The 26142-nt window shown below is 44.5% G+C and overlaps 1 protein-coding gene across 4 annotated transcripts in view; it reads left to right on the forward strand.

Annotated features, from left to right (window-relative positions):
* Nucleotides 1-567: 567 nt before the first annotated feature.
* The window catches only part of epn2 (epsin 2), a 95031-nt gene continuing 69456 nt past the window's right edge, over nucleotides 568-26142 (forward strand). For 2 of the 4 annotated variants that reach the window (XM_086000538.1, XM_086000541.1), the window contains exon 1: nucleotides 568-655. The gene's annotated coding sequence lies outside the window, so the exon portion shown is untranslated. Of the gene's footprint in view, nucleotides 656-1911; nucleotides 2055-26142 lie in introns of those variants that run through there. The other 2 variants (XM_086000540.1, XM_086000539.1) reach the window with 2 other exon arrangements.

A 26142-nucleotide genomic window follows, 5' to 3' on the forward strand; every position in this document is an offset into this window, starting at 1 on the left:
CTGAAAGGGTAGTGGAAGCAGATTCAATAGTAACTTTCAAAAGGGAATTGGGTAAACACTTGAAAAGGAAAACTTTGCAGGGCTGTGGGGAAAGAGCAGGTGAGTGGGACTAATTGGATAGCTCTTTCAAAGAGCCAGCACGGGCACGATGGACCGAATGGTCTCCTTGCTGTGCTGGAGGATTCTAACAAAGAGGTAACTGGTTCAAATCTTGACGCACTGAGATTGGTGAGATTTTTGTTAGACAAGGGTATGCAGGGTTAGGGAAACCAAGGCTGGTAGATAGGGGTTAAGATACAGATCAGGCCATGATCTATAATAGAATGGTGGAACAGGCTGGAGGGGCTGAATGGCCTACTCCTGTTTACTTTTTTTTAAAGGAAGACAGAGTGTGAGGGAATGGTTATTACCCGAGGTATAATCCTCACTCCTCTCTATGCTGCTGCCTTGTTTTTCTCTTTCTCTGTGTGTGTGTTATGGGGCTGAGACCACTCCTCCGCCGGTGTGTGGCGCGCCTCCGCCATGTTGTTGTCAGGCGGACTGCAGCAACTCCAGCTCCAGCTCTGCTCGCTCGGCCGTCACCTCGGAGCCCAAAGGAAAACGCCCAGAACCTTCTAGTCGCCGGCGCGTGCGGACGGACGGAGCTGCCATGAAGGTAAGAGCAACTAACGCGGAGAGAAGAGGGAGAACGGCGAGGGGGGCGGCCCTGGCGGCAGCAACAACATAGCGGGCGGGCCGGCCGGCTGGCTGGCCGGCGGGGGTAAAGAGAAGCAGATCCTCTCTTCCCCCACACATATCTTTCTCCCTTATCCATTGGGAGGGTTGAAACGAGCCTCGGCTTTCGGACGAGCCAGGCTTGGGAGGGTGGCGCAGGCTTCAACCAGCAGCCAGGCCCGCCCCGGGTTCATATCGGTTTTTGTTGGCGTCTCGAAACGGGGCAGCCTCCCCTCTTAAAGAGAGAGAAAGGAAACTTTCCACTTGTTACAGGCTGCCGGGGAGTTACAAGAGTTGGGAGATGTTGTCCCCTGGCTTGACTTCAGCCTCCCTCTCTCTCACTATCTATCTATCTTCTATATATATATATGTCTATGTCCAATAACTCTGCGCTGTCCCCCTCTGGATCCAAGCTGTCACTCTGACGAGGTGCGGTTTTAAATGATTTCAATAGCAGGCCTGTCGACTAAACGCCCAAGTTTACTGTGACTCTGAAAACCATCATTCTGCTACAATTGTCTTAATTAAAAAAAAAAATCAAAGCCTATATGTTAAAACCTTTTTTTTTGTATAGTTTTAAAAACATTTATCAATTCCTGGAAAGAAGTTCATTTTGGCAATGTAGTTATGTACTAGAGGTGCAATTGTTTTAACCAAAGATTTAATCTGGTGGTGGGGTGGGTTTAACTTTCAGCTGTTTCTGTAAACCATATATCCCTGGGCAGTTTTGCCCCCCTCCTTTTGTTTTGTTAAATGTAACAGAAGGCATATCTTTCTCCAGTTCATCCTTTGGGTAATCACCAAGGCAACTGATTTATGGTTTTCACAGAAAAATTGACAGAATTGGGGAATTTGATCCCCAAAACACTACTGGTAATCGTGGAATCTTCTGTAATAAAAAAGGAGAATTTGACTTATTGAGTCAGTGTAAACCAGCAGTCCTGGTAGTTACTGGGTTTGGGCAAAGGGAGAACAATTCACATGATTTGAACTGTAAGAAATGTTTTTCAGGGCAGTTGAGGTGATCTAAGGATTTAAAGATTGTGGATGAAACTGTAAGATGTGTTTACAGAGTTTAACATACAAAGAAAGAACTTGCTTCTGCATAGCACCTTTCACAACTTCAGGACATCCCAAAATGCTTTACAGCCAATGAAGTACTTTGAAATGTAGTCACTGCTGTAATGTAGGGAAAATTAAGTTAAAATGACTTGTATTGATTGAAAGCTTTCAGAGAATATATTTTGTTGTCACTTTTTGTGAATATAGGACCACTGCGTATAAGTTACCCAAGAATGATGATGCAGATTTTAAATTGAATAGCTACTGGCAGGGCTGTGGTGAGTTTGGAAATTTGTGACGTACAGGACAACCCAGATTCTAAGAATTCTTTTGTAAATAATTAGGCATGAACAGAAATATTTGCATCTTTCTATTGAATAAATTCTTGTCTGTTCACAATCATGTTCTCATTCTGACACACCTTTAAACAGTAATACCCCAGCATAAAATATTACATATAATTATTTTGTATGATTTGCTGACACTTGTGGAAAGTGCAATGCTGATGGCATCTACAGAACAAGGCAGTAAAAGCTTACAGCTGTGTTGTTGCGATTGTTTATTAATACAGGTTATTATAGTTTTAATTCTAAGTAATATGTTTAAGTCTAATGGTTTTTGTTCATAAAATATTTGATTTTACTGGATGCAATGCATTTTCGAACTTGATGGCTGTGAGCTACTAATCTTCCCTAAGTATAAAAGACCCATATACAGTAGTAAGTAGAGTTAAGAACTGTGTTGAGTAAAAACAAATCTAGCACTTTGGAACTCAGCATCAGCAGTGCAACCTTTTTATTGATGTTTTAAATGTACTTCCATGAGCTTTGTCGAGCACTGCATGTGTCTGTTGACCATTGATAAGGATTATCCTTTATCTTGAAAGTGAAATGTTACAAACAGTTTATATAAAAGTTAGATTGACTTTTGTGACAAAGGGGTAATGTAACTGAGCAATTCTGATTTCACAACTGTCATAAACCTGAAGATTGTGTTACATATGGTACTCATTTTAGCCGTGCCGTTAGTGTCACAAGATGGGTTCGGATGAGGAAGAACTATTGACCCTACAATTTCAACCTTCCAGAATACCAGCTGTACGGTCTTTCAGTTGAATTTTTAACATCCTTCAATTGAAGGACAACAGTGCAGCATTCCATTGGTGCTTCACCAAAGTATCGTTCTGGATTTGGTCTCTAACCCACAAGTTTCTCCAATACAAGAGTGCTACCAACTAAGTCAAGTTGGCATCCAAAATGCAAATTTTCCTGACCCACAGTGATGAGAATGCTGAAAACTAACCAATAGCCCACCAGCAAAAGGCAACGTACCAACCTTATATCGATGGTACTTATAATGCAGCCTTCCTCTCGTCACCTGTGACCCTCTGAATCCTGGTTGTACCAACGTCTGGCATAGAAAGCCACTCAGTTGTAACAAACCGCTGCGAAAAACAATATAATAAGAATAAAACCGGACAGACCACCCGGCATCAACCTAGGCACCGGCTTCAGACACAACAACGGCACACCCAGCCCAGTCGACCTGAAGCCGAGAGGAGTATAGAAAGTGCAGGTGTGAAATAAAGAAGGAAATTTGGAACGCAAAGAGAGGGCATGAAAAATATTGGCAAGTAAAATCAAGGAAAACCCAAAGGTGTTTTGTTAATACATTAAGAGCAAGAAGATAACTAAAGTAAGAGTAGGACCTATTGGGGACCATAAAGGTAACCTGTGTGGAAGCAGAAGACATGGTTATGGTTCTTAATAAATACTTTGCATCTGTTTTCACAAGAGAGGGTCGATGCAGACATTGCAATCGGGGGAGGAGGAGTGTGAAATATTAGATGAAATAAACATAGTGAAAGAGGAAGTATTAAGGGGTTTAGTATTTTTGAGTGGATAAATCCCCAGGCCTGGATGAAATGTATCCCAGACTGTTAAGAGAAGTAAGAGAGGAAATAGCAGAGGCTGTGACCATAATTTTCCAGGTGTGGTGCCAGAGGACTGCTAACGTGGTATCATTGTTTAAAAAGGGAGATAGTGATAGACCGAGTAATTACAGGCCAGTCAGCCTAACCTCGGTGGTGGGAAAATTATTGGAAAAAATTCTGAGGGACAGGATAAATCTTCATTTAAAAAGACGCAGATTAATCAGGGACAGTCAGCATGGATTTGTTAAGGGAACATCGTGTCTGACTAACTTGATTGAATTTTTTGAAGTGGTAACGAGGGTCGATGAGGGTAGTGTGTTTGATGTAGTCTATATGGATTTTAGCAAAGCTTTTGATAAGGTCCCGCATGGCAGACTGGTCACAAAAGTAAAAGCCCATGGGATCCAAGGCAAAATGGCAAGTTGGATCCAAAATTGGCTCAGAGGCAGGAAACAAAGGGTAATGGTTGAAGGGTGTTTTTGTGACTGGAAGGCTGTTTCCAGTGGGATTCCACAGGGCTCCGTTCTGGGTCCTTTGCTTTTTGTGGTATATATCAATGATTTGGACTTGAATGTAGGAAGTATGATTAAGAAGTTTGCAGATGATACAAAAATTGGCCATGTGGTTGATAATGAAGAAGAAAGCTGTAGACTGCAGGAAGATATCAATGGACTAGTCAGGTGGGCAGAACAGTGGCAAATGGAATTCAATCTGGAGAAGTGTGAGGTAATGCATTTGGGGAGGGCTAACAAGGCAAGGGAATATAAATGGTAAGATACTGAGAAGTGCAGAAGATCAGAGGGACTTTGGAGTGCATGTCCACAGACCCCTGAAGGTAGCAGGACAAGTAGATAAGATGGTTAAGAAGGCATACGGGATACTTGTCTTTATTAGCCGAGGCATAGAATATAAGAGCAGGGAGGTTATACTTCAACTGTATAGAACACTGGTTAGGCTGCAGCTGGAATACTGCGTGCAGTTCTGGTCACCACATTACAGAAAGGCTGTGATTGCACTAGAGGGGATGCAGAGGAGATTTATGAGGATGTTGCCTGGGATGGGGAATTTTAGCTATGAGGAAAGATTGGATAGGCTTGGGTTGTTTTCTTTGGAACAGAGGAGGCTGAGGGGAAACCTAATTGAGGTGTATAAAATTATGAGGGGCCTAGATAGAGTGGATAGGAAGGACCTATTTCCCTTAGCACAAGGGTCAATGACCAGGGGGCATAGATTTAAAGTAATTGGTCAGAGGTTTAGTGGGGATTTGAGGATAAATTTTTTCACCCAGAGGGTGGTGGGGGTCTGGAACTTACTACCTGAAAGGGTGGTAGAGGCAGAGACCCTCATCACATTTAAAAAGTACTTGGATATGCACTGTCAATAATAATCATAATCAACTTTATTGTCATTGTTAGTGCACAAGTGCAGTACAACGAAATGTAGGCTTGCGGCTCCCGAGAGTGTACATTTAGATTAAGACATTTAAACATTCAACATACGTTTGGCTTGTAATACATTAACATAAACATAACCATAATAAAGTGCATTGGCAGATGTGCAGGCTTTAGAGTTTATTTGTGGAGTTCAGTAGGATGACAGCCCTGGGAAAGAAGCTGTTCCTAAATCTGGTCGTACGGGTGCGAATGCATCTGTAGCGTCTCCCAGATGGCAGGAGGGCGAACAGACTGTGGCTGGGGTGGGTAGGGTCTTTGATGATGGACCGTGACCTCCGTAAACATTGGGAAAATGCTGGAGTCCATCATTAAGGAAGTGGTAGCAGGACATTTAGAAAATCATAATAAAACCATGCTGACTCTGCTTGACTATATGAAAGGGAAATCATGTTTGACAAATGTGCTGGAGTTCTTTGAGGATGTAACAAGCAGGGCGGATAAAAGGGAACCAGTAGATGTCGTGTATTTGGATTTCCAGAAGGCATTCGATAAGGTGCCACATAAAAGGTTACTACACAAGATAAGAGCTCACTGGGTTGGGAGTAATATATTAGCATGGATAGAGGATTGGCTAACTGACAGAAAACAGAGTCGGGATAAATGGGTCATTTTTAGGTTGGCAAACTGTAACTAGTGGGGTGCCGCAGGGATCAGTGCTGGGGCCTCAACTATTTACAATCTATATTAATGACTTGGATGAAGGGACCGAGTGTAATGTAGCCAAATTTGCTGACGATACAAAGATAGGTGGGAAAGCAAATTATGTGGAGGATGCAAAGAATCTCAAGGGATATAGATAGGCTAAGTGAGTGGGCAGGAATTTGGCAGATGGAGTATAATGTGGGAAAATGCGAGGTTATCCACATTGGTAGGAAAAATAAAAAAGCAAATTATTATTTAAATGGGGAAGAGATTACAAAATGCTGAGGTACAGAGGGATCTGGGGGTCCTTGTACATGAGTCACAAAAAGTTAGCATGCAGGTACAGCAAGCAATTAAGGCAAATGGACTGTTGGCCTTTATTGCAAAGGGGTTGGAGTATAAAAGTAGGGAAGTTCTGCTACAACTACAGGGCGTTGGTGAGACCACACCTAGAGTACTGTACCGTTTTGGTCTCCTTATTTAAGGAAGGATATACTTGCATTGGAGGCAGTTCAGAGAAGGTTCACGAGGTTGATTCCGGAGATGAAAGGGTTGTCTTCTGAAGAAAGGTTGAGTAGGTTGGGCCGATACTCATTGGAGTTTAGAAGAATGAGAAGGGTTCTTATTGAAACTTATAAGATTCTGAAGGGGCTTGACAGGGTAGATGCAGCGAGGATGTTTCCCCTCGTGGGGAAATCGAAAACTAGGGGGCATAATTTCAGAATAAGGGGGCACCCATTTAAAACGGACATGAGGAGGAATTTCTTCTCAAGAGGGTCGTGAATCTTTGGAATTCTCTTCCCCAGAGAGTTGTGGAGGCTGGGTCATTGAATATATTTAAGGTGGAGATAGACAGATTTTTGAATGGTAAGGGATTCGAGGGTTATGGGGAGCAGGCAGGGAAGTGGAGTTGAGGCCAAGATCAGATCAGCCATGATCTTATTGAATGGCCGAGCAGGCTCAAGGGGCCAAATGACCTACTCCTGTTCCTACGTCTTATGTTCTTATGTCCTGTCCCACCGGCAGGACAGACCCACCAGAGATGGCGGCACAGTGGTATACAGTCAGGAGGGAGTGGCCGTAGGAGTCCTCAGCATTGACCCGGACCCCATGAAGTCTCATGGTTCAGGTTAAGCATAGGCCGCCTGCTGATTACCATATACCGCCCTCCCTCAGCTGATGAATCAGTACTCTCCATGTTGAACACCACTTGAAAGAAGCAGAGAGTAGCAAGGGCACAAAATGTAGTCTGTGTGGGGGACTTCAATGCCCATCACCAAGAGTGGCTTGGTAGCACCACTACTGACTGAGCTGACCGAGTCCTGAAGGACATAGCTGCCAGAGTGGGCCTGTGGCAGGTGGTGAGAGAACCAACACGAGGGAAAAACCTACTTAACCTCATCCTCATGTCGCAGATGCATCTGTCCATGACAGCATTGGTAGCAGTGACCATCGCACAGTCCTTGTGGAGACACAGTCCCATTTTCACCCTGCATTGTGTTGTGTGGCATGACCACTGTGCTGAATGGGATAAATTCAGAACAGCTCAAAACTGGGCATCCATGAGCCACTGTGGGCCGTCAGCAGCAGCAGCAGAATTGTATTCCACCGCAATCACCTCACTCTACCATTATCGTCAAGCCAGGGGACCAACCCTGGCTCAATGAGGAGTGCAGAACAGCATGCCAGGAGCAGCACCAGGCATACCTAAAAATGAGGTGCAGCCTGGGGAAGCTGCAGCACAGGACTACATACATGCTAAACATCGGAAGCAGCTTGCTACAGACAGAGCTAAGCGATCCCACAATCAATGGATCAGATCAAAGCTCTGCAGTCCTGCCACATCCAGTCACAAATAGTGGTGGACAATTAAACAACAAACGGGAGGAGGAGGCTCCATGAATATCCCCATCCTCAGTGATGGCAGAGCCCAGCATAGGAGTGCAAAAGAGAAGGCTGAAGCGTTTACAACCATCTTCAGCCAGAAGTGCCGGGTGGGTGATCCATCTCGGCCTCCTCCTGAGGCCCCCACCATCACAGAGACCAGTCTTCAGCCAATTCAGTTCACTTCACGTGATATCAAGAAACGGCTGAGCGCACTGGATACAGCAAAGGCTATGGGCCCCGACAACGTCCAGGCTGTCGTGTTGAAGACTTATGCTCCAGAACTAGCTACGCCTCTAGCCAAGTTGTTCCAGTACAGCTACAACACTGGCATCTGCCCGACAATTTGGAAAACTGCCCAGGTATGTCCACAAAAAGCAGGACAAATCCAATCCGGCCAATTACCGCCGCATCAATCTACTCTCAATCATCAGCAAAATGATGGAAGGTGTCGTCAACAGTGCTATCAAGCGGCACTTTCTCACCAATAACCTGCTCACATGATCAGTTTGGGTTCCGCCAGGACCACTCTACTCCAGACCTCATTACAGCTTTGTTCCAAACATGGACAAAAGAGCTGAATTCCAGAGGTGAGGCGAGAGTGACTGCCCTTGACATCAAGGCAGCATTTGACCGAGTGTGGCATCTCGGAGCCCTAGTAAAATTGAAGTCAATGGGAATCGGGGAAAACTTTCCATTGGCTGGAGTCATGCCTAGCACAAAGAAAGGTGGTTGTTGTAGATCAATCATCTCACCCCAAGACATCGCTGCAGGAGTTCCTCAGGGCAGTGTCCTAGGCTCAACTATCTTCAGCTGTTTCATCAATGATCTTCCCTCCATCATAAGGTCAGAAATGGGGATGTTCGCTGATGATTGCACAGTGTTTAGTTCCATTCACAACTCCTCAGATAATGAAACAGTCCTTGCTTGCATACAGCAAGACCTGGATGACATTCAGGCTTGGGCTGATCAGTGGCAGGTAACATTCGCGCAACACAAGTGCCAGGCAGTGACTATCTCCAACAAGCGATAGTCTAGCCACTGCCCCTTGACATTCAATGGCATTACCATCACTGAATCCCCCCACCATCAACATCCTGGGGGTCACTGTTGACCAGAAACTTAACTGGACCAGCCACATAAATACTGTGGCAACAAGAGCAGGTCAGAGGCTGGGTATTCTGCACCAAGTGTCTCGCCTCCTACTTCCCCAAAGACTTTCCGCCATCTACAAGGCACAAGTCAGGAGTGTGATGGAATACTCTCCACTTGCTTGGATGAGTGCAGCTCCAACAACACTCATGAAGGTCGACACCATCCAGGACAAAGCAGCCCGCTTGATCGGCACCCCATCCACCACCTTAAACATTCACTCCCTCCACCATCGGCGCACCGTGGCTGCAGTGTGTACCATCTACAAGATGCACTGCAGCAACTCGCCAAAGCTTCTTCGGCAGCACCTCCCAAACCCGTGATCTCTACGACCTAGAAGGACGAGGGCAGCAGGCGCATGGGAACACCATCACCTGGAAGTTCCCCTCCCAGTTACACACAGTCCTGACTTGGAAATATATCACCATTCCTTCATCGTCGCTGGGTCAAAATCCTGGAACTCCCTCCCTAACAGCACTGTGGGAGTACCTTCACCACATGGACTGCAGCGGTTCAAGAAGGCAGCTCACCACCACCATCTGAAGGGCAATTAGGGATGGGCAATAAATGCTGGTCTTGTCAGCGACGCCTGCATCCCATGATGAATAAAAAAAAAACTGTTGGGTTTTCTGCTACAGCCTGTCAGCTATAAGCTATGATCACATCACGGACATCCACGTATTATGTTAAAAATATAATGTATTAAAAATCTTAAATCTACCTGCACTGCTGTCAACTTTTTGCATTACAAATTCCTTTGTCCATCCATATTTATAAACTTGTTGCACTTAATGACACTGTCCTGCTAGTGGTGCTGCTACAGATCCTCCCCTGGTGTGAGACTGTGATTATAGCGTAACAGTGTGTGGATACAGTGTGAATACCATGACAGATGCCTCTAGATAGTAGTAGGAAAACAAAGTACAGTAACTTTTTTTTGAGCTATTTCAGCTGGGATGTACTGTGGGTCATAAAGGATTAATGACATGGGGAAACGTTTGTTACAAGACTTTAAAAAAAGGACAAGGGCAGCAGGCGCATGGGAACACCATCACCTGCAAGTTCCCCTCCCAGTTACACACCGTCCTGACTTGGAAATACGACGAAGAGTCATCGACCTGAAACGTTAACTCTGTTTCTCTCTCCACAGATGCTGCCTGACCACCTGAGTATTTCCAGCATTTTCTGTTTTTATTTCAGATTTCCAGCATCTGCAGTATTTTGCTTTTGTGTTTTTTTTTAAAAAAAAGCATGCCCACTATACAAAAAGTTTTTCTTATATATAACATTGTAGCGATTAAAGTTGATTGCCACTAAATAAGAGAGTTTGACTTCGACGAACTATTAACAAGTTATTTATTTACAAGAACAGACTAATTACATCAAGTAAGATGGCAGGTAAGATGGCTGACTGTAGGAGCACGGTGGTATAGGTCTTGTCCCAGCGGGGACTCCACGAAGACTAACTGTAGGAGCACTGTGGCGAGCGTGATGACGTCATCACGCTCTGCTGTGTGTTCCCGCGCTTTGGGCGTCACGTGACCGCGTCGTGATGTCAGCACGTTCGCGTGCGCTTAGGCGGTCCCGTGACCTGCGCCGTTGCATCGCTGGCTGTTGAGGCCGAGGTTGCGAGGCCGGGCTGTGCCGGTGCTTGCCGCGGGAGCGGAAGATTGCGTCGCTCCCGTCGGCTGGTTTTTGCGGCCGAAGACGCTAGGCTGGGCTGTGCCAGCGGCCGTCCTGGAAAGCCGAGTCGGGCCGGCAGCCGCCGCACGCACGTCACGTCGTACGTGACGTGACGTCAGCACGCTAGGGCGCGTCTTAAAGGGGCAATGGCCCCAACAGGTAAGTTAAAAGGGCAACAGCCCCAAAAGGTAAGTTAAACATACATAAGTAAGTTAAGTACATAGTTAGGTAAGTTAAAGGGAATTATGTATATATCTATATGTAAGGAACAACCAGTGGTACCGCCACAACATATTATTAAATCTCAAAGTGCTTAACATACAATGAAAAACTCTGAAGTGCAATGATTTTTGTTATCTAAGTAAATGTGGCAGTTATTTTTGCGAGCATCAAGATCTCATAAGCAGCAATTAAGGTGAATGAGCTGTTTTTAGTGATACTGGTTGAGAGAGGAATGTTGGCCAGCATTTGAGAAAACTCTGTTCTTCAAATAATGGGATCTTCAATATGAATCATTGGAGCAACAACAGCTTGCATTTATATAGTGCCTTTAACATATTAAAACATATCGAGGCACTTTACAGGAGCTATTATCAAACAAAATTTGACACCGATCACCTGGTAGAAACTCCTTTATTTAACATCTATAGGGTGGCGCTCTGATGATGTAGAATTCCCTCAGTATTGCAATGGACTGCCTTTAACCCAGAACTTTCAAACCTAGAGACAATAGTCTTAGCAATTGAGTCAAGTTGATATATTGTACTGTCTGTATGATAGTAGTTATGAAATCTAGTACTACTGTTCATAATATAGTACATGTTGCTATCCAGTTATGAGGTTATAACCATTTTGTGTTTCTTCAAAAGGAAGACATTTTTATTGGTTCAAAAAGTCTATAATAATAGACAGCTGACTCACTTTACTCATTTGAATCCTTGTGTAACTTTGGTATCATGTTTTGCTCCCTTATGAGTGTTCCTATATAAAAATGTAGCAAGTAATTTCACATTTTTGATATTGTAATTTTTGGATAATCAGCGAAGTGGGTGGAGGAGAGGGCATGCTATGACTCACTTTCCCAGTGCCACCCAGAGATCACAAGATCGTTAGATGTGGAAGACCATTTTGGCCCATCTTAATTCATCGATCTAGAGAGGTTCTAATGTGTTCTCTTTCCCCCCCCCCCCCTCCCATAGTAGCATACAATTGTTTCTTAAATTTACCAGGGTCTTTGTCTGAAAGTTTATTTCATGTGTTGATCACTCTGTGTGAAGAGGAATTTACTGATATCAGTCCTAAACTTACCCTTTTACTAGTTGGAACCTGTGTCGCTTAGTTCTACTCCCACAGTTTAATTGAAAGAAATATTCTGGGTTAACTTTTGCTCTCAACAATCTGATATAGTTAGTTCTATAATATCGCCATGCCACTTTTCCCAGCTGTAAAGTCCCAGTCTTCTGTTTTGGCTATGTAGTTCAACATCCAATGAACTCTGCATTGGTTGAACATATTTGGTATTATGTAAGAAGTCACACAACACCAGGTTATAGTCCAACAGTTTTATTTGAAATCACAAGCTTTCGGAGCGCTGCTCCTTCGTCAGGTGAAGTGGAGAGATGCCTATAGACACAGATTATATAGTCAGAGAATAATGCCAGATGATTAAAGGTAATCTTTCTAACTGCCATTTATCACACCTCGGCAGAGAGATAATCACAGCAATCAAAGGTGTGAATGGTGTCCAAACAGGTCAGTCAGGAAAACATTATATCACCTTCGACAACCAGTTCTTTACCCAAACACACGGAACAGCCATGGGGACCAAATTCGCACCCTAATACGCCAACATCTTCATGCACAAGTTCGAGCAAGACTTCTTTGCTGCACAGGACCTCCAACCAACGCTATACACCAGATACATCGACGACATTTTCTTCCTATGGACCCACGGCGAAGAATCACTGAAAAGACTGCACGATAACATCAACAAGTTCCATCCCACCATCAAACTCACCATGGACTACTCCTCAGAATCGGTTTCATTCTTGGACACACGAATCTCCATCAAAGACGGACACCTCAGCACTTCACTCTACCGCAAGCCCACGGACAACCTCGGGATGCTCCACTTCTCCAGCTTCCACCCTAACCACGTTAAAGAAGCCATCCCCTATGGACAAGCCCTGTGAATACACAGGATCTGCTCAGACGAGGAACGCGATGGACACCTACAGACGTTGAAAGACGCCCTCGTAAGAACGGGATATGACGCTCGACTCGTTGATCGACAGTTCCGACGGGCCACAGCAAAAAATCGCATAGACTTCAGAACACGGGACACAACCAACAGAGTACCCTTCGTCGTCCAGTACTTCCCCGGAGCGGAGAAACTACGCCATGTTCTTCGCAGCCTTCAACATGTCATCGATGACGACGAACACCTCGCTAAGGCTATCCCCACGCCCCCACTACTCGCCTTCAAACAGCCGTCTAACCTCAAACAGACCATCGTTCGCAGCAAATTACCCAGCTTTCAGGAGAACCGCAACCACGACACCACACAACCCTGCCACGGCAACCTCTGCACGACATGCCAGATCATCAACACCGATACCATCATCACACATGAGGACACCACCCACCAGGTACATGGTACATACTCATGTGACTCGGCCAACGTTGTCTACCTCATACATTGCAGGAAAGGATGCCCCGGAGCATGGTACATCGGCGAGACCATGCAGACACTGCGACAACGGAGGAACGGACACCGCGCAACAATCGTCAGGCAGGAGTGTTCCCTCCCAGTCGGGGAACACTTCAGCAGTCAAGGACATTCAGCCTCCGATCTTCGGGTAAGCATTCTCCAAGATGGCCTTCGAGACACACGACAACGCAAAATCGTAGAGCAGAAACTGATAGCCAAGTTTCGCACTCATGAGGACGGCCTCAACCGGGATCTTGGGTTCATGTCACGCTACATGTAACCCCACCTGACGTAGGGTCATCCAGACTCGAGTCATCGTTGGCTTGTTCTCTCTACACAGATGCAGCCGGACCTGCTGTGATTTCCAGCAAAGAAAATGTTTTTTGTCTGTTTTTTGTTTTTCGTACAGACCCCAGCATCTGCAACATTTTACCCCTTGTGACCCCACCTCATTGTTCTTTGATGTAATGTTTTCCTGACTGACCTGTTTGGACACCATTCACACCTTTGATTGCTGTGATTATCTCTCTGCCGAGGTGTGATAAATGGCAGTTAGAATGATTACCTGTAATCATCTGGCATTATTCTCTGACTATATAATCTGTGTCTATAGGCATCTCTCCACTTCACCTGACGAAGGAGCAGCGCTCCGAAAGCTTGTGATTTCAAATAAAACTGTTGGACTATAACCTGGTGTTGTGTGACTTCTTACATTTGTCCACCCCAGTCCAACACTGGCATCTCCACATCATATTGAGTCTACTAAGACTCCTAGGTCTCTTTCAACTTCATTCTTGGCTATTTGGACACTATTCATGGCATATGCAGGTTGTCTTTTTCTATCTTATGCACAACACTTTACATTAGTCTACATTAGATTTCATCTGCCTTTGTTCTGCCCTTGATTATTGTTTATTGCCAGTTTCTGATGTCTTCTACTGAAACTAACGTCAACCACCTCTGATCATTTTCATATATTTTTACACTAAAGTAAAATTTTGAAAGAAAAAAACAATTATTTTAAGTGCATAATATCCTTTATTGTGTGGCTTAGAGAACACCCATGCATTTCACTTGCCGGTTTCTCTGCATTCCAAGCATGATGTGCCTCAGTTGAGCCATCTTAAAACATTTTTGGTAATGAAATAGGTGAGGCAGCTAAAATGATACGCTAATCAATGTCATGAACCCACGTTCTATGATGACACAGCATTTTGGTACACCACTATATTATGCTACCTGAGCCGTGACCATTTTGGATCACGTTTTTAGTTGATTAAGCAAAACAAAAGTTGCACCATTCAATAATTGACCAGGCTTTCCACCCCCTCTACCTGATTGACAAGCATCTTTGGGTGTAGGAAGAGGTTCTTTTGCCTGCCTTGGCAATTTCCCCCTGCCATACACTGGCCTCGGGGCATTATCATTGGAGGCAGGCTCCCTGACCTCTACCCAGAGGGCACATGTGGCATAAAAGTTAGTGTTAAAATTGCAAATTTTGTATTCCTGTAGATATATGGTGGAGTTACAGTAGGACATTTTGGAGGTGTTTTGTGAAAACTGAGACCTTATATAATATGCTATGTTCTGATATGTTTGTAGTACCAGAATAGTACAACCAAATTGTAATCCACAGTTATGTAACCAGGGTTTCACTAAAGCATAATGGTGGGAGTGTGAAGTTCTTATACTGTGTTCACTTGAACTGAAAAAATGCCCAACAGTACAATTATAGGTTCTGTGCTTCAAAACTAGTTGTGACTGAAGAAAGCATTTCCAGCTAAGCACTGGTGGAGGGAGCGATTTGAGATGATCAGATAACACATTAAAATGTATTGGCTTAAATGCAGTTTTTCCTAAAGTGTATTGGTACCAGTATGCTACATAAGCCTGGTGACAACACAGATCCTATTTACAAAACAATGGTTTGATGCCATACTCCATTTATAATTTGAGCATCAGATTGATTTAACCTATTATGTTGCAGCCTTGTTCTGTTTCTTGTACTTGTACATAGGCCCTGCTTGTGCCACCACGCTAAACGTGGCAAGTATGAAATTTGATCACTATAAACAGCTTTATTAACTAATTCATTCCACTTTGATAGTAAGTCGCTGATTCATTTCTGCAGTACTGCTGCTGCTGTAAATAAACACCATCTGGCATAACCTTGAACTGTAGTAAAGCTGATTCCAACTTTTATTGAGCACACTAATGTTTGTCATCAATACTTGTATCAAGCGCTTTTTTAAAAGAATTATTTCAGGATAAGGACCTGCAGTGATCTTGGTTACATATTTGTGGGAACTGCAAACCCCAATATATATATCTAATTTGAAAACAAACTTCATTTGGCTTGCTTCACAAGCAGTGTTGACAGATTTGCAGCTTTTTAAAGGGGAGACTTTATGTCACTCGTTACCCTTGGCGCTAGCCACTTTTGGGGGTTATTGTTTTTGGTGATGCTGGGACTTCCTCAGAGCCAAGGCCAAACTCCAAAACTTTGTGCCTTGGCCTAGCTTGAAAAGTTGCCCCAATCATTAGGTGAGTTTAAAACTTGGATGGACAGGGGAGGGAAGTTTCATCACACTAATACTCTTTTTTTTAATGGTTTCTCTTTTTTTGTTAAATTATTATGCAAGTGGCATAGCAGCTGAATACTTAGAGATCCAATCAGTTACACATCCCTGTTGCAGGCATATTTTCCCCATGTCCTGATTTCTTTACAACAATATATAATTCCCCTGTATGCAAGTTTGGTTATGTACAGCTGTTTTTGCCAATTCTTAATGTAATGTATATAATTGAGCGTCACTGTAATCTGTATAATTGGAGGGTATTGTACAGTGGCTGAGTTCAGCTAGTTCTTGAGTGAATTATTATGACATTGAAATCAGTTCTGCTGAGGTAAATTTAATACTTTTATTTTGAAAAGCACATCTACTGTATACATTTTCTTGTGTTTGAGTTGATAAATTATATACTTTAATGCTTTTCAATAATATACTTGTAATCAATTACCATAGTATTACCAATAACTATTGGCCCAGAACTTCGGGCCTCCACGGGTGAGTACGCACGGGGCACTCACCCATAGGCCCAATGGAAGTGCCGGTTTCCTGCATGCACTGCGCATGCACGGGAAACCGGCACTTCTGTTCCCCTGAAAGCAGGGGTTCAGAGGTTGAACGTGTGCGGGAGAGGCTGCGCGTGCGCATCGAACTTCGTTTTTTAACAGGTTTTCCCGGGAGGCTAAGTCTCCAGAAGTTAGACATATAAAAAGCAGGTGTAAGGCCTGCTTTTTACAAGGTAAGTGGTGAATTAATTAAAATTAAAACCTTTTTTCCACAGGTTTATTATTTTGAAACACTTTAAAGAAAGGTAAGTTTATTTTTAGCCCCGTTAGAAAATAAAATTATTTTTTTCAAAAATTTAAATTATTGTATTGTTTAAAATAGTTATTTCATGTAATTTATAGTTTATTTAAAAAATGTGATGGTTTTTTAAAAATTTATTTGAAGATTTAGTGATGTTTTGGGGCCGTAGTATTTCTAAGTTTGACAGCACTTCCTGTCAGACTTATGAATGGAGCATTCCCTGCTCCGATCGGCTCCCCATGGCCCACGTGATCCCAGGGGATGCATCGAACTAACTGCACCCCTGGGATATGCAAGCACTGCGCGCCGGCAGCTGGAGCAGGCCCAGGATCGGAATCCCATGCGGGCCCACAGCTCAACGGCTGGCGCGCTAGGTAAGTGCAGGTCGGGGGCTTACACCTGCGGGAAGCCCCCAACCCGAATTTCTGGGCCATTATGTTTTCACTAGAATTTCAATAAACATAAGGGGGCTGTCAAATATTCATATGAATGGATCTCCATGGCCTTGCTCAGTTAGTCTGGAGAAATGCTATGTTTGAGCTGCTTTTGTTGTAAGAGGCTGACGTTACACCACCAACTCTGGAACATGCAAGAATAACCGGCATTGCGGTAATGTTTGTTTTAAAGGTTATAGTGCCATATCTGGAGGAAGTAATAACACCAGGTGTACACAATGTACTTGGGGTGTGACAGAAATGACCAAATTCAGGATTTTTAACATATTAGTCAATCCTAGCTGTAGTGTATGTGCCTGTAAGAGCCCCATATGTGCTGTAATGCCGGTAATGACCACTCGGGCTATATAAGCCTGTATATTGTGTTATATCCTTTAGTACCCCTCCAGACTTTGCTTAGTAAACACCTATGAACCAACTCCTGTCTTCAGTGTCTCTATCAACACACGGACACTACAGTGGCGACGAAGTGGAAACAGACTTACCTACAATTCGGCAGCACCTCAAGGACATCAATTCCTCTGGCGTCCAGAAGAATCAAGAAGTGAAAGAAGCTGTTGTTTCACCAGCTGGCCAAGCTGGTGGCAGGTACTGTGGTAATCCTTCCTGGGCGTCAGGCTGGGGCTCCAGCGGCTGGCTCTACAGCTGGGCCAAGCAGCGAAAGCGGAGGCAAGCAGTAACAGACGGGGAGGGAGCACTCGGGAGACGGCCGCGGCTGCAAGCAGGTCGGCGTTCAGACCTAGAGAGAGAGTCCGGCGGGAACGAGTCTCCAACTGTAAATAAATAAATAATTTTTTAAAAAAAAGAACGGAAACTGCGGGAAACAGCGTTGTCATCGGCAGCAGCGGCAGGGAAGCGCCATATCTTTTCTGCAGAAAAGCGCAGGAAGCGCCATATCTTTTCTAAGATGCCTAATTCTGACAATATTGATGCTTTTGAAAACGAGATAGAGGATTGGACCACATGTGGAAAGAGTGGAGGTATATTGCACCGCAAATGGAATAGAAGATGAGAAAAAAGCTTCAGTACTTCTGGATCTAATGGGCGCAAAGACATACAAGCTGTTACGAAACTTAATCACTCCAGCCGAACCGATGGACAAGAATTTTAAGGAGATTGTTGATACCCTACACTGCCAATTCGAGGCAGGACTGGCAGATTCTCTGCGAGACAAATTCGTCTGCGGTCTCCTAAGTGCAGGAACACAAAAAAGGCTATTTTCTGAGAAAGATTTAACACTGGACAAGGCTTTCAGTGCAAGAGGAGCTGCAGAGATACAGCAAAGGCCACAGGACTTCGGCACCCATGAAATGACACGGGGTTTCGAGAGATGTTATCGCTGCGGCAGATCCACCCATGACCAGAGGGACTGCTGGTTCAAGGACAAAGCATGCAGGCAATGCGGAAAGATGGGACACATTCCACGTGTGTGCCGATCTGGAAACACAAAATCCACTAACAGGAAAAGAATCAATAAGGAAAAGCACAGAAAGGTACAAATGATGACGGACAGTAGCTCCGAAGACCAGAAGAGCGATAGCGACTCCGGGAACAAGAGACTAAGCTCTCTCAAATTACATAATGTAATTGCCAAAGAAGATTACCAGACCATTTGGGTTACCCTCAATAGCAGGGTCCCCAGTTAAAATGGAGCTAGATACAGGATCAGCTCTGACCGTCATAAATCGACGGGATTACGAGCGGCTATTTCCGCATATACCTTTAAAAGACACATCCATCATCTTGAAAACATATACGGGGCAGAAAGTATACCCCAAAGGAAAAATAAGGGTGCCTATTGTATACAACGGCAAGGAAATACAGAAGTTGTATTTATACGTTCTACAAGATGGTGGTCCACCGCTGTTGGGACGTGAATGGATCAAGAAAATACGTTTAGACTGGCACTCCATTCAGGCACTGACGGTGACCAGTAAGGAAAAAAATGATGATGACGTCATACCTGAACGATTAAAAGACATCTTGGCCAACGCTAAGGAAGTGTTTCAAGAGAAACTAGGAACCTTGAAAGGCATCACCGCCTCAATAAAAGTGGAAGATGCAGCAATTCCCAAGTTTTTTAAGGCAAGACCGGTGCCATACGCAATTCGTCCAGCAGTCGAGGCAGAGCTGGAGAATTTGGAAAAGGCAGGCGTATTATCTAAAATAGATTGGAGCGAGTGGGCAACACCCATCGTCCCAGTCATGAAGAAAGCATTGAAGAATGATAAATCTGAAGAACAGAGAAAAATTCGCATCTGTGGAGACTTCAAGGTGACTGTAAACCCGGTCCTTCACACGGTACAGTATCCTCTTCCGAGGATAGAAGATATTTTCGCCTCACTATCCGGAGGGAAACGTTTCACCAAAATTGACTTGGCACAGGCATATCTACAGATGGAGGTTGAGGAGGCCTCTAAAAAAAATATCTCATGATAAATACACACACAGGTCTGTACCAGTACAATCGACTGGTTTTCGGAGTAGCATCCGCTCCAGCTATCTGGCAAAGAGCTATGGAGCAAGTCCTCCAAGGGATTCCGGGGACTCAATGCTACCTAGACGACATCCTTGTAACAGGAGAAAACGACAACGAGCACCTTGCCAATTTAGAGCAGGTGCTCACTAGGCTGAGAGAACGGGGCCTACGAGCAAATCGCCCCAAGTGCGAATTTTTCCGAAATCAGATATCATATTGTGACCACATAATAAATAAGGAAGGGTTGCATAAGTCACCTGAAAAAATTGAAGCGGTCATAAAAGCCCCAGCACCTGAAAATGTTTCACAACTAAGGTCGTTCCTGGGATTAATAAATTACTATCATAAATTTTTACCGAACTTATCAACTCTTCTACACCCTCTTAATAAACTGCTACAAACAGGAGTAATTTGGAAATGGAACGAAGACTGCAAACATGCCTTCCATAAATGCAAAGACTTAATCACATCCAAAGAAGGTTTGGCTCATTACAACCCATCACTGCCAATCAGACTGACGTGCGATGCATCCCCTTACGGCATAGGAGCAGTATTATCGCATAAATTCCCTGATGGCTCGGAACGGCCGATAGCTTTTGCGTCACGCTCATTGAACTCAGCTGAGCGTAACTATGCCCAAATCGACAGGGAAGCACTCGGCCTGGTATGGGGAGTGAAGAAATTCAACCATTACCTACACGGACAAAAATTTACTTTGTTGACTGACCATCAGCCCCTCATCTCCATATTCGACCCTAAAAAGGGTGTTCCCATTATGACAGCGCAAAGGCTACAGAGGTGGTCCCTTTTTCTAGGGGCACACCAGTACAACATAGAATACAAAGGATCAAAACAGCATGGGAATGCTGACGGTTTATCGCGCCTACCGTTGCCAACGGTAGAAGAGGCACCTACAGTAGACCCAATGGAGATGTTCCACTCTACCATAGTGGAATGTCTACCAGTAACAAATTCTGCCATTGAAAGGGAAACGAGAAATGACCCGACTCTTTCACGGGTCTACGATTTAACAGTGAATGAATGGCCAGCACATGGCGGACCACTGTTGCCAGCATTCTCGCAGAGAAGAGAACAGCTGTCAGTGTGCCGAGGAACCTTGATTTGTGGATCCAGAGTGGTGATTCCACCCAAACTCCAGGATAAAGTACTAAAGGAGCTTCACGAAGGGCATCTGGGTGGAGTGAAAATGAAGAACCTAGCCAGGGCGTTTGTATGGTGGCCAGGTATCGATGGAGACATCGAAGAAATGACCAAGAGCTGCCTAGGATGCCAGAAGGTCCAAAACGCTCCTCACAAGCCCCTCTACATCCATGGGAGTGGCCCTCATCTCCCTGGCAAAGGGTACACATCGACTTTGCTGGTCCATTTATGGACTCGATGTTCTTAATCGCGGTTGATGCACACTCCAAGTGGCCGGAGGTAATAAAGATGTCCTCCACCACCACGGAAAAAACCATCACAGTATTAAGGACCATATTTGCCAGGAATGGGTGCCGGAACAGATCTGTTCTGATAATGGACCGCAATTTGTGTCCGAAGAATTCAGGAAGTTCTTAAAAAAAAAAAAAAAATAGGGGTTAAGCACTACACGTCCACCCCATACCATCCCGCCACCAATGGATTGGCTGAAAGGTTTGTCCAGACCTTCAAGAAGGCCATGGGTAATGAAGACATAAAACTTCAGCACAAGGTGGATAACTTCTTGTTCGCATACAGGAATGCAACACATATGGTTACCAACCAAACTCCCGCCATGATGTTCTTCAATAGAAACCTAAGATGCCGGCTGGATTTGGTCAAGCCCAACATCAGAAGGGACGTGCAGAACCGGCAGTTTCAAGGCATGAATGAAAGGCCAACTGGAACCTTCCAGATAGGTCAACAAGTTTTGGCCCGGGACTACCGTACCGAGAAATGGCAGCCTGGAACTATCTGCACACGACTAGGACCACTGATGTATACAGTGGACATCGGGGAAAGCATAATAAGGCGCCATGCTGACCAAATCATAGAGTCATCCGAAAAGGGACAACCTACACCACAACTCTATACGCCGAACGATGAAGTAGAGATACCTATATCTACCTCCAATCCGGTGATACTGGAACCCGATGAACCCGACACTGGCATTCAAGCCGAATCAGCCTTGCCAAAAGAACCGACTACACCACGAGGCGTTATCCGGACCGAGTCAGGAAGCCTCCAGAGAGACTGACTTATAATTAATTAACTACAGCAATGTGTATATTATTTTTCTTATAACATCTAATTAATAATTACTTAAAATATGATGTACTGGTTAGCTAAAAGGGGAGGAATTGTAGTGTATGTGCCTTTAAGAGCCCCATGTGTGCTGTAATGCCGGTAATGGCCACTCGGGCTATATAAGCCTGTATATTGTGTTATATCCGTTAGTACCCCGCCAGACTTTGCGTAGTAAACACCTATGAACCAACTCCTGTCTTCAGTGTCTCTATCAACACACGGACACTACACTAGCATTACACACAGGACATCAATACCAATTATAATCTTCAGGTGAAGCTAGATCAGTGCATACAGACATCATTTAGTCTCAATTTTAAAGTCATACATTCTGTCCTTATTTTTATGTATTACTTTGATTCTGAAAAAAAATTATAGTTAAATAGAAAACTTGTAATTTGGGAATCAAAGAAGTACAGTTGGTTGGAGCATGGGAGTTTCTCCAGTACAGGCTAAGGAGCTGCAAATGCAAAATTGAGGTGTTACACCACCACCACTAGGAAGAGGGATTAATTACATCGTTACAAGTTTGCTTAGGTGGTTTCACTAAATTGATACAAAAGTGTGACAACAGGAAATAAGGTTTTATAGATAGGAAGTGCAGCAGACATAAGATTTTTAGTACAACAGTAGATCTCCTATGGTGTTGCACAGTAGATCTCCAGTGGGGTTGCGCACAATAAGTCAGCGAATATGGTGTCTTTCTTACCTGTCTTTGTGTTGCTGTTTCTCTCCTTCTGTTTTTCTCCCCTCCGGTTTTCTTTTTGCTTCTCTCGGTTTATTTTTCATTCCTTTCACTTGGGAGGTGGTAGGAGAAGGAGCCACCAACAGCTGTAGCCTGTGGGTGTTGCACAGAAAATGTGGCTATCAGCAGCTACCTTTGTTGTATCCGTGTGTTAATGGAGACACGGAATGCAGGAGTTGGTTTCACAGGTGTTTACTGAACAAAGTCTGGAGGTGAACTAACAGATACAAGACACTATACAGGCTTATATAGCCCGAGTGGCCATTACAGTACACAGGGGCTCTTAAAGGCACATACACCACAATTCCTCCCCTTTTAGACAACCAGTACATAACATTTTAAGTAATCATTAATTAACATGTTACAAGAACAATAATCTACACATTTGCTGCAGTTAATCAATTATAAGTCAGTCTCTCTGGAGGCTTCCTGACTCGGTCCGGATAACGCCTCGGTAGTGCAGTAGTTTTTGGTGGTGTAGTAGGTTCTTTTGGCAAGGTCGATTCGGCTTGAATGCCAGTGTTGGGTTCATCTGGTTCCAGTATCACCGGATCGGAGGTAGATACTATGGGTATCTCTGCTTCATCATTAGGCGTATAGAGTTGTGGTGTAGGTTGTCCCTTTTCGGATGACTCTATGATCTGGTCAGCATGGCGCCTTATTATGCTTTCTCCAATGTCCATGGTATACATCAGCGGTCCTAGTCGTGTGCAAATAGTTCCAGGCTGCCATTTCTCGGTACGGTAGTCCCGGGCCAAAACTTGTTGACCTATCTGGAAGGTTCTAGTTGGCCTTTCATTCATGCCTTGAAATTGCCGGTTCTCCACGTCCCTTCTGATGTTTGGCTTGATCAAATCCAGCCGGCATCTTAGGCTTCTATTGAAGAACATCATGGCGGGAGTTTGGTTTGTAACCACATGTGTTGCATTCCTGTATGCAAACAAGAAGTTATCTACCTTATGCTGTAGATTTATGTCTTCATTACCCATGGCCTTTATGGCCTTCTTGAAGGTCTGGACAAACCTTTCAGCCAATCCATTGGTGGCGGGATGGTATGGGGCGGACGTGTAGTGCTTAACCTCATTGTTTTTTAAGAACTTCCTGAATTCTTCGGACACAAATTGTGGTCCATTATCAGAACAGATCTGTTCAGGCAGCCCATTTTTGGCAAATATGGTCCTTAATACTGTGGTTTTTTCCGTGGTGGTGGAGGACATCTTTATTACCTCCAGCCACTTGGAGTGTGCATCAACCGCGATTAAGAACATCGAGTCCATAAATGGACCAGCAAAGTCGATGTGTACCCTTTGCCATGGAGATGAGGGCCACTCCCATGGATGTAGAGGGGCTTGTGGTGGGGCGTTTTGGACCTTCTGGCATCCTAGGCAGCTCTTGGCCATTTCTTCAATGTCTCCATCGATACCTGGCCACCACACAAACGCTCTGGCTAGGTTCTTCATTTTCACTCCACCCAGATGCCCCTCGTGAAGCTCCTTTAGCACTTTCTCCTGGAGTTTGGGTGGAATCACCACTCTGGATCCACACATCAAGGTTCCTCGGCACACGGACAGCTGTTCTCTTCTTTGCGAGAATGCTGGCAACAGTGGTTCGCCATGTGCTGGCCATCCCTTCACCGTTAAATCGTAAACTCGTGAAAGTCGGGTCATTTCTCGTTTCCTTTTCAATGGCAGAATTTGTTACTGGTAGACATTCCACTATGGTTGAGTGGAACATCTCCACTGGGTCCACTGTAGGTGCCTCTTCTACCGTTGGCAACGGTAGGCGCAATAAACCGTCAGCATTCCCATGCTGTTTTGATCCTTTGTATTCTATGTCATATTGGTGTGCCCCTAGGAAAAGGGACCACCTCTGTAGCCTTTGCGCTGTCATATTGGGAACACCCTTTTTAGGGTTGAATATGGAGACAAGGGGTTGATGGTCAGTCAACAGGGTAAATTTTTGTCCGTGTAGGTAATGGTTGAATTTCTTCACTCCCCATACCAGGCTGAGTGCTTCCCTGTCGATTTGGGCATAGTTACGCTCTGCTGAGTTCAATGAGCATGACGCAAAAGCTATCGGCCGCTCCGAGCCATCAGGGAATCTATGCGATAATACCGCTCCTACGCCATAAGGGGATGCATCGCACGCCAGTCTGATTGGCAGTGATGGGTTGTAATGAGCCAAAACTTCCTTGGATGTGATTAAGCCTTTGCATTTATGGAAGGCACGTTTACAGTCTTCGCTCCATTTCCAAATTACTCCCGTTTGTAGCAGTTCGTTAAGAGGGTGCAGAAGAGTTGACAAGTTCGGTAAAAATTTATGATAGTAATTTATCAATCCCAGGAACGACCTTAGTTGTGAGACATTTTCAGGTGCTGGGGCTTTTATGACCGCTTCAATTTTTTCAGGTGACTTATGCAACCCTTCCTTATTAATTATGTGGCCACAATATGATATTTGATTCTGGAAAAATTCGCACTTGGGGCGATTTGCTCGTAGGCCCTGTTCTTTCAGCCTAGTGAGCACCTGCTCCAAATTGGCACGGTGCTCGTTGTCGTTTTCTCCTGTTACAAGGATGTCATCTAGGTAGCATTGAGTCCCCGGAATCCCTTGGAGGACTTGCTCCATAGCTCTTTGCCAGATAGCTGGAGCTGATGCTACTCCGAAAACCAGTCGATTGTACTGGTACAGGCCTTTGTGTGTATTTATCGTGAGATACTTTTTAGAGGCCTCTTCAACCTCCATCTGTAGATATGCCTGTGCCAAGTCAATTTTGGTGAAACGTTTCCCTCCGGATAGTGAGGCGAAAATATCTTCTATCCTCGGAAGAGGATACTGTACCGTGTGAAGGACCGGGTTTACAGTCACCTTGAAGTCCCCACAGATGCGAATTTTTCTCTGTTCTTCAGATTTATCATTATTCAACGTTTTCTTCATGACCGGGACGATGGGTGTTGCCCACTCGCTCCAATCTATCTTGGATAAAACGCCTGCCTTTTCCAAATTCTCCAGCTCTGCCTCGACTGCTGGACGAATTGCGTATGGCACCGGTCTTGCCTTAAAAAACTTGGGAATTGCCGCATCTTCCACTTTTATTGAGGCGGTGACGCCTTTCATGGTTCCTAGTTCCTGTTGAAACACTTCCTTGACGTTGGCCAAGATGTCTTTTAATCGTTCAGGTATGACGTCATCATCATTTTTTTTCTTACTGGTCACCGTCAGTGCCTGAATGGAGTGCCAGTCTAAACGTATCTTCCTGATCCATTCACGTCCCAACAGCAGTGGACCACCATCTTGCAGAATGTATAAATACAACTTCTGTATTTCCTTGTCGTTGTATGCAACAGGCACCCTTATTTTCCCTTTGGGGTATACTTTCTGCCCCGTATATGTTTTTAAGATAATGGATGTGTCTTTCAAAGGTATATGCGGAAATAGCCGCTCGTAATCCCGTCGACTTATGACTGTCAGAGCCGATCCTGTATCTAGCTCCATTTTAACTGGGGACCCCGCTATCGTGAGGGTAACCCAAATGGTCTGGTAATCTTCTTTGGCAATTACATTAT

The sequence above is a fragment of the Somniosus microcephalus genome, chromosome 11, assembly GCF_052327205.1.
Source record: "Somniosus microcephalus isolate GS21.2 chromosome 11, FLI_Smic_1.0, whole genome shotgun sequence".
NCBI classification, from domain to species: domain Eukaryota; kingdom Metazoa; phylum Chordata; class Chondrichthyes; order Squaliformes; family Somniosidae; genus Somniosus; species Somniosus microcephalus.